We start from the raw sequence: 10279 nt of genomic DNA on the forward strand, positions 1-10279 counted from the left end.
ATCAATGCAAAGTAGAGATTATCTTCATAGTACAGAGGAGGACTCAGACACCCAAATAGGAAGTGACAAAACTCAGATTCAAACTCACACTTGCCGGAATCCACAACACAATCCCATTCTCTCATCTGTGGCACTCTAGTATGTTAGGCCTCCCCCCCGCCCCCTCCAATAAGAGGTTTCCAACAGAATTAAAACACAAAATTTAGAAATAAAAAGCAGGACCATTTAAGGAGAGTAGAATAATTCAACAGTACCAATTATTCATTTATTCTGGAAAAGGTGGACAAAATGGGTAAAGGGGGTCAAGTATATGCTAACGGATGGAAACTAGACTTTTGGTGGTGAGCACATATTATACAAATATTGAATTATAACGGAGCACACCTGAAATTTATATAATGTTATTAACTGATGTTATGTGAAGAAATATAAATTAATTAATTTTTAAATATTTGCCGAGAGAGTAGAACTTGAACGTTTCCCCCATCCCCAATAAATATGTGAAGTGATGGATGTGTTAATTAACTAGATGGGAGGAATCCTTTTACAATGTATATGTATATCAAATCACTACATGTACACATTAAGTATTTTATCCTTTTATTTGTCAATTATACCTCAACAAAGCTGAAAATAAACATTAATTAAAAAACATTAGTACTGATTCAAATACTACAATATCAACAGTCACCAATTAATATCATAAAAGATATAGTCAGAAAAGCTGTATTTTCTCTTCTACATGGACATAATACCACTTAGATAATAAAACCAAATATCCCAAAACTTTAAAATATATGCAAGTTTCAGGATTAACTTCATTTAAGGAAACTCAATACTGACAGGTAGAACAGAAAGTCATGAGAAAATTAAGAGGTAGTTAAAACATTTGTAATTCCTAGCTTTCTGTCATTATGGGCTTCAAGCCTGTAAAAATAATGGAACTTCCTTCAGAATCAAATAACAACTGGAATTAGTACAATCAGGGAAGAATCAGGAAGCTAGGGCCTCAGGTCCAAAACATAACCAGATTGGATGTGTCTTTGTGAAGCCTCAGAGGTATAATTTAAAAATTACTGAGTTAATTTGCTTTTCTATAACAAATGGTCCCTGAAAATGATGGCGTAATTTGTCACCCAGGCATGAGGATGAAAGGTTCCTGGTGGGTAGCCAGGCCTTGTCTGGTCTCATAAATTCTGCCATTGTGAGATTTCCTCCATCCCTGGCGAGTTTATGGACACAGTACATTTCCATGTTATCACCTTTCATTTCCAGTTCTGGCAATCCAAGCTTTTTTATTAAAAAGAAATCAAAACAAACATAAAAGCCAATAAATATGCTGCAATAAAAACTCATAAAGAATCCAGACATAGCGGAAGTTAGTATCTGTTGTTGCTGGCCATTTTCTTCTCATCCCAACTCCACCTAAAAAAGCCTTCATTCATACACACTAACCAAGAAATGACAGTGAGAAAATAAAGGTATTTCACTTCAAAAAGGCATCGAAACTTCAAGATAAAACAATGAGTTCTGATGCCAAATATCCACTACCACTGAAAAGATAGAAGATGCATTTGGGGGCCCAAAGGGTTTTTCCAGATACTTCTCTGGCATTGTGAAAGAGTGGGCTTTGCAAATTGGCCAAGGTATGGGGCTCACTAGATATTCATAAAATAATGATCCCTCTTCATTGATTCATTCATCCTTTCATATAATTACCTTTCTTCTATTCAACAAACACTTGGGATTAATTCTTGATTCCATCTTTTCCTAGTTGAATAAATTTGGTTATTACTTAACCACTTTATGCCTCAGTTTTCTCTTCTGTAAAATAGGGATAATAATAGTATTTACCTTGCAGGGTTATAGTAAGGGTTAATTAAGTTAATACCCATAAAGCTCTCAGACTTGCGCCTGATATCTGGTGATAAGTGTTATGAACACATATTAATTAATGACTGACTACTGGCACACCTCATTTTATTGCACTCCACTTTATTGAACTTAACAGATGTTGTTGTTTTTTTTACAAATTGATGGCAAGACCCTCCACCAGCTAAAAGATTACAACTTGCTTTATTGTGATACTCACTTTATTGTGGTGGTCGGGAACCAAACCTGCAGTATCTGCGAGGAATGCCTGTGCTATGTGCCAATGGCTCTGCTAAGCACTAAGTACATAAAGAAGGAAAACAATGATATTGAACTCAAATGTTTTCCAGTCTGGTGGGGACACAGTCATGCTGACAATGACAAGAAGTGCTTTAACAGGATAAAGGTTAAGACTGGAAGCAAGGAAACCATGTAGGCATTGATTGCAAGAGTCAAAGAGAGAAATGCTACAGGTCTGAATTGAAGCAATGGATAAGAAAGTGAGGGCTTTGTGGGGCAGAGAAGAGGTTAGATGCATCAGCCTTTTAGGAAGTAGAATAATGAAACATGGAAATTGATTGGATGTAGGAAGTAAAATAGATGAAGGCCTAGAGCAGTGATGGCGAACCTACGACACTAGTGTCAGCACTGACACGCGTAGCCATTTCTGATGACATGCAGCCGCATGCCGAGGATGAAACATTTGCTGCTCCTGAGGAAGAAACATTTGCGACTAGAGTCTTGGAGTTAGTTTTTTCCTCAAAGTGACACACTACCTGAGTTATGCTCAGTTTTTTGGCGAAGTTTGACACACCAAGCTCAAAACGTTGCCCATCACTGGCCTAGAGAGTGGCTCTTTGCTACTGCCTGGGCAACTGAGCAGATGATGGTTGCGTCCCATAGTTACAAATAAAAGAGGAAGAGGGGAGAGAGGTTCAATTATGGACACTTTGTGACTGAGGTGGAGATGTTACTGAGGAATTGGATGTGTGGATCTGAGAAGGTTAAGGTTGATGACTGAGATTGGAAATTGTCAGCTGATAGGCAGGAAAGAAAACCATTGAACCACGTGAGGTTGCCTAAGGACATGTCCCTCCTTTACCAGGTATATTACCTTTCTTGTTTTTGTTGTTGTTGTTAATCCTCACTTGGATATTTTTTCCATTGATTTTTTTAAGAGAGTGGAAGGGAGAAAGGTGAGGAGAGATAGAGAGATAGAAGAAAAAACAATGAGAGACACATTAATTGATTGCCTTGCACACGTGCCCCAACCGGGGCCAGGGATCAAACCTGCAGAACCTGCAACACAGGCATGTACCCGTGACTGGGAATCGAACCCACCACCCTTCAGTGCACGGACCAATGCTCCAACCACTGCTCAGGGCTACTTATGCCATTTTAATTACTATAACAACCCTGTAAGTTCAAGGTATTAGATAGAACATGGTTTCAGGCATGTGTGACTGAGACCCAAAATAACAGTGGCTTAAAGGAGATACATATTTATTTCTCTCTCATGTAAAATTCTTTTTAAAAAAATATATATTTTATTAATTTTTTACAGAGATGAAGGGAGAGGGATAGAGAGTTAGAAACATCGATCAGCTGCCTCCTGCACACTCCCTACTCGGTAAGTGCCCACAACCAAGGTACATGCCCTTGACCAGAATCGAACCAGGGACCCTTAAGTCCACAGACCAACACTCTATCCATGGAGCCAAACCGGTTAGGGCTCTCATGTAAAATTCTGAGCTGGATGTAGAGGCATTGCTCTAGGTATGATGCTCCATGGTATGAGGGATCCAGAGTCCTTCTCTTTGGTTGTTCTACCAACCATAGACTCACTGCCATGCCTATATTCAGCCAGCAGAAAGGGGAGAAGAGGGACAGAAGAACATATCCATTCCCTCAAAGCCATGACCTGAAAGTGAATATGTCACTTACGCTTTGGGCCCATTGTTAAGAATTTAGTTTGTGTCAATACATAGTTCCAAGGAAGGCAAGCCTTTGTTCTGAGTGGTCCTTGTAGCACTGTCTGTAAAAGCTATATTGGAAATAACACTCATGTTCTTGATAGGGGACATTATGCTGGGAATATTATATAGCTGTACAAAGGAATGAGGAACCCTATATAATAAAGGGCTAATATACAAATTGTCCCCTCTACTGGGAGTTCGACCAGGGGGTGGGGCTGGCTGGCCAACAGCCCGAGGGGCGAGCCGGCCCAACCCCACCCATGCAGGAATTCATGCACTGAGCATCTAGTAATTCTATAAACTCTTACGGGGAATTTCTGGGATGAGTGGAAAAAAGTATAGTCAGCAGCAGTATGCTAGCATTTATCTAAGAAGGAAAAGGCATATAACCACATATACACATTTGCTATTATGAAAATATTAGAAAATTAATTGTGCCATTTAAAAATTAGTATCCTAGAGAGGAAGGATTGGAACAGGATGGAAGAGACTAGAATAGAGGCCCACTTGTTTGAATATATTGTCTGCTGATTTGGTAGCTTGTAAATACTTAAAATAATAATAAAAGAAAATTACAATTAAAAACACAATTCTTAAAAATCAAAAACAAAATGCAACACGTAAATCTGATTATAAATTCATTTGGTCACAAAACTCTGTCCTTTGAGTGACTTTAAACCACAGGAATTTGATAGTATATCTCTAGTGGACTGTACCTTATGGACAAAAATAAAACTGTCATAAAATTTTTTTCAGTAATCACACATTTGTGGTGGTGTTGATATTGTTGAGAACAGTAGAATAAAGCAATGGATAACTTTGCTGAATATCATTAAGATTTCTTTTTAGATTAAAACAAAAGGAGGCATAAACATGTAAAAATTAGTAAGACCAAAAAGTCTGTAGTCCTGAATTTGAATTAGAAGATTCATTATGAGTTTTCTTTAAAAAAATAGATGTACACATGCATGCAAATGTTTTCTAGATCTCCCCACTGAAAAGGTCTGGATACACTGACAAACTCAGTAACATAAGCAAGTACCCCTCATGCCAGAATGCTATCTCTAAATGCCATCGCTTCAGTAATGGCACCAGGAATGTGGCTGGTTCTGGGTCAAGGGAATATCTATGATGTGCCTGGAACAAGGAAGCCATCAAAGTCACTAAGTACATGTCAGAGGTCTCAGGAGTGAACTCTAAGAGTCACTGACCAAAAAAGGGAAATTCATACCATTAATTCAGCCAGAAACTGGAATGGATTGAAACACATCAGTTAGTTCAAATTCCAAAACAAATAGCAGAATTAAACAACACTGGTCATCTTTGGAAAAGGTTAGGGATTAAATTATTGTTTTGAAAACAAATTAATGTGAACTATATTTCAGGTTTCTGAATATTTGGTTAAAGGAAGTTTCACTTTTTAAATGTGTTTTGGTAATATTGAAAAGGAAATAATAGAATCAGAATACTGACATTTTGCAATTCCTAAATATTGTATATATATTGATCTAGGCAATGATCATTAAAACCTGCTAACATAAAAAAAGCTTCCTAATTGAAGTGTACACTACCATTGTGAAAAGCTATTTTTAATAACTCAAACCTTTTTTTTTTTAACTCAAACCTTTTTTTAAAATATATTTTTAATTGATTTAAGAGAGGAAGGGAGAGGGATAGAGAGGTAGAAACATCAATGATGAGAGAGAATCATTGATTGGCTGTCTCCTGCATGCTCCCCACTGGGGACTGAGCCCTAACCTGGGCATGTGCCTTGACTGGGAATCGAACCATGATATCCTGATTTATAGGTCGATGCTCAACCACTGAGCCATGCTGGCCGGGCACACCTATTTTTATTCAGCCTTTAGATTTAACTATAAATTCTTAGGAAATACAGTGAACAAAGGAACATATTAAACAACATCTAGATGATACTGATCATCAGAATCAAGACTATGGAAAACGAAGCAGGAGAAAATACTAGGTTTATTTAATAAATATTTCAAGGACAAAAAATTTCAAGGAGTAGATTATATCTGTCAAATACAATGTAAAAACCTTATCTGGATCTTGATTTAAACAGAGAAGTTAGAAAGCACCGAGGGAAAGTCAAACACTGATGGAATATTGGAAGATATGAACTGTTATTACTTTTTAAGTGTGATGCATTGTAGAAAGTCCTTATCTTTTAGAAATACATATGAAATTTATGAATAAAGTGACATAATGGATGATATTTCTGGGACTGGCTTCAAAATAATATGGTGGCATTGGCATGAGGGATTCAGACGAAACCAGATTTGTCATGAGGTAATAATTGCTGAAACTATGATAGGTGTCTGGGGTCTTTATACTCTTTCCCATTTTTTAATGCTTAAAATTTTTAATCGATTTCTATGGAAGATAGAAAGAATGGATATTGGCAGGAAACTAGCATTTTATACCTCAGTATATGTAATAATGCGTATCCATTTTATAAATGAAGAAAATGTGACTTAGAAAACAGAAATTGATGTCATCCGAGGCTGGCAGACTTAGGAAAAGGGGCAAAGAAGGAGATGAGGGCCAGTGGGCAGGCCAGGAGAGCATAGTGCCACAGACACTGTGAGAGGGGGTTTGGAAAAGAAAAATCTCTGTTCTCATAAAAATTTGATGATTTTTTTAAAAAAAGAAAGTTGATTTATCAAACATTTATTAAGGACCTACTGTTAAAGCTCCCTGACCAAAACCCCTCAGAACACACCTTGAATGAAACTAGGTGAGATTTACTTATCCAGATGCAGCAGAGAACACACCCTGGGGGGCTATGGGGCCTCTTAAGAAGGGGGAGCTAGGAAGGGGTTTGGGTTCATGTTGGATGATTCTAAGGAGGGTTTAAGGAAACCGGAACTCGTTCTGAGTGGATGTTGTCCAAGTGGGGACGTCTGAATAATTTATCTCTAGGAAGCAGGAAGATTAAAGCAGACCTAGTCAGAGGGGCCATGGTTAATCATTTTTGTGGGTGCCAAGTGGCCTTGCCTCGGTTCTGTTTATATGTGGAGCTTGGTTTATGTTCAGTGAGGAACATTGTTCCCCGGGAGTCAGTAGGGCCATTTTTTTCCTTTCTTAGTGCTTCTATGTCAAGTTTTATGCTGGGGTTGCAAACCTGGGTAGCAAGCCTCCAGCCCCCCGTCCACAACCCCCCCCCCACACACACACACCCCACACCCCCGCCCAGGGTAAATTCAAGGCCAATCCGATGGGGACATCTTGGCACCTCACACATTGAGCAAATTTTATTTTTAACTTTGTTCTTTAAGAAGAGCACACAGAGGCATCTAAAATTATAAGAGGGGAAGAATGGAGACAAACATGGCTCCCAAATGGTGTGAGCAAGCATAAATCTCACTGCTGTAAAGTGGATTGAAAATGACATCATCAATTAACCAGGAAAGTCCCGAGTAGTGAGGATAGACAACCCATTAAATAAAAAATCAAAATGAGTCTCATTAACGATTACAGCAACCTTTAGATAGTTTTAGAAATCATTGAAAGAAATTCAGGTTGCATGTTTCTAAATCGCTTCACACCATTAACTTTACATAAAGAGCAGTGCCTTGGAGAAATAAATGAAGCAATTCACCTGGCACCGAGAGCAAGATTATTCAAGAAAATCACCACTTGGAAGCAAGAACCCTAGTTGCTTTTGCATTTATATTTTGCTATTGGCCATATCAAACAATTTCAGCTGAATGAAGAGAGAGTAAGTAATTCAAATAACTTCCCTTGAAATGGTAGGTAAGTTGGTAAAGCTGCTGGGCAGTTCTATCTTCTGAAGCAGAAATGGTTTGCAAATCACTTTTTGGTCTCTACTTCTTGGTATTTAGAAAAGTTATTTTGGAATGAAACTTTTGTCCATGGATGTGAACATGATTCCAGAAGCTCCAGGTCTAGAAAAGAGAGCCCCTTTTTTCAACTTGTTACTGCAGTGTGAATCCTGTTGTAGACTCTGGCTAATTCTCATGGGAGAGGAAGCAAGGTCCTTTCTAAGGAGTAGTTGCTGAGCTCAAGAGTCCTCAACACCTGAGTCCCTAAGGCAGGGGCAGGAGAGAAGAGAGGAGAGACATGAGAAAGAAAGAGGAGAGATACTGGACAAAAAGGGGTAGGAGAGACATGGACAGAAGATAGGAAAAATGAACTAAGATGCATTACCTTTCATGTGCCACTCACTTTACTCTGTACTTCAGAACTGCTAACCCATACCCTCTCTCAAAACCCCCTAAGTTAATTAGATGTTATGGCTTATAATTTAGAGGAAATAGAGACAGAGACTAAGCAACTTGTTCATTCAGGATATGGCTAAGGCTATTGGGAGTCCAGAGCTTGTATTGTCTGAAGGATGGGAGTCATGTTTTAATTACTTCACATTAATAGCCTGGGATTGCAAATTCAGACTCCTAAAAGGAACCAAGTAGGTAACATGAAGATGTGTTTGGTTTCGAGGTTAGAAACTATGGCTAAATGAACAATGTTTGTCCCAACTAAAGGCATTCCATTAAAAATAAATAAATACTGTGTTGGCTTCAAAAAATCTTTTTTTTTGGTGCCCTCTGGCAGAACTTTAGCTTAATACCTGTGGTTAACCCTGCTAATCCTTTGTCTATTTTAGGTCATTCCTACTCTTTAATACTTTCCCTTCCAACCATTTCCTTCTTTGTCAATCTCTCCTGCTTCTTACCCCTAAAGGTTCAGTCTCAATTAGGAAAGTTCTTTTAATCCAGCAGAGTGCCTGGGTCAGATAAAATTCTCTCTGCTTTCTTTTTTCACTCTACCAACACAAACAATAGATTTTAAATCGTTGCAATGAAAGACCAGTTCATTCAGAATCTGAATATGGAAAAAAAAATCTTAGAAATGTTCAAATCTACTACTGTGATTTTACCCTGAAAAACAAAATTAAGGGCCAGAGATCACATGGCTTTCCTAACTTCATATGTTTCCCAAGTCACTTAGCTTTTTACTGACATAGCCATATGTTAAAACAAAGCATTCTGTTCTTCCTGCAGAACAGTTTCTTCTATCCTTTAGTCAGGTAACAGAAAATCCTTCTTGTTTCATTACTTTTAATTTGCAATCTTCTAATTTCTTTTAAGATCATAAAACCTACTCAGTTTACTTAGTGCAGTGTCCACAACCTTTGATGAATACCTGACACAGTATGTGAACAAACCCAGGCTAGCTTGCTAGAGGAAGAGCAATCACATGGAAGAGAGCTGAGGCCACCCCACACCAGTCTTCAGCCAGGCAACCCCCAAACATGTGAGAGAGCCAAGCCAAAACTGCAAGTATCACCAGCTCACCTGATGACTTGTGAAATAATATATGTTTATTATTTAAGATACTAAATGTTGGGGTGGATTGTTATACAGCATTAGCTAACTGGTACATGTCTTAATTTAGGGACTGGTGGTACAAGTTTGACGTAGGCAAACTGCCAGAGTTCCCACCAATTCCTCAGTTGGTTTTAGAGGATGGTTAATTTGGAATTTGGCGTCCAAACAAAACTCTAAATTGTTTTGTTGTTGTTTTAAGTTTTGGGACTTCTTGCCTGCCTGACTGATTGATGGTTTACCTCTGTGTAAAGTGATAATATGAAGAAATGTTGGTTGCTAAGGCAAGGTGTGGCAATTGGCTGAATACCATTAAACATAAAACCTACCTGGCTGTTAATATATTGATGGATAACAGTGGATTATTATTTAAAAATACCTGTAATTTCACTAAAACAACTTTTAATTTCTTCATGTGTTTCAAGTCTCTTTATAAGGAATCCAAAAGTTCTGAAAGAATGGGCCTGGAATATAGAGTGCAGTATGTGTTATTATTCTGAAACATCCATTCTCAATGGGGGCATACTTCCCCCAAAGGGAAGAAAATTAGTTCTTGGAGGTTTGAAGGATGGGAGTCATGTTGTGATTACTTCTCATTAATAACCCGAGAGTGCAAACGCAGATTCCTATATAAAAAAATTCTTAGATTTTATAGTGACTTGTGGCCCTTCAAAGAGCTGCAGTAAGTAAACAGATAGTATAAAAAAAACAGATCAGTATAAAAAATGTGTAAAAAGTCTCCTTAGGGGAGGCAATAATGAAAAAAGTTGAGAAATACTGCCCTAAGGAGAAGTCAGTACCAAATTGTCATGACCAGTAATTCTTTCATCGTGTCCTTTTACATTGTTTATTTTTCCTCTTATTTTATATCCTTTAATGCTTCTGGTTTGGAATTTCCATTTTCACTTTTTTTTTCCATTTCTATTTTTACTCAAAATAAAACCCATCTGTCCTCATTTCTTGAGTAACTTCCAGAGTAGAATCATTACTCATAGTTTCATCATTGTCACCATCATCAATTATTTACTTTTTGTAAGGTGCCACTAGCAAACACTCTCTGGT

This window comes from Cnephaeus nilssonii (assembly GCF_951640355.1).
Source record: "Cnephaeus nilssonii genome assembly, chromosome: 11".
NCBI classification, from domain to species: domain Eukaryota; kingdom Metazoa; phylum Chordata; class Mammalia; order Chiroptera; family Vespertilionidae; genus Cnephaeus; species Cnephaeus nilssonii.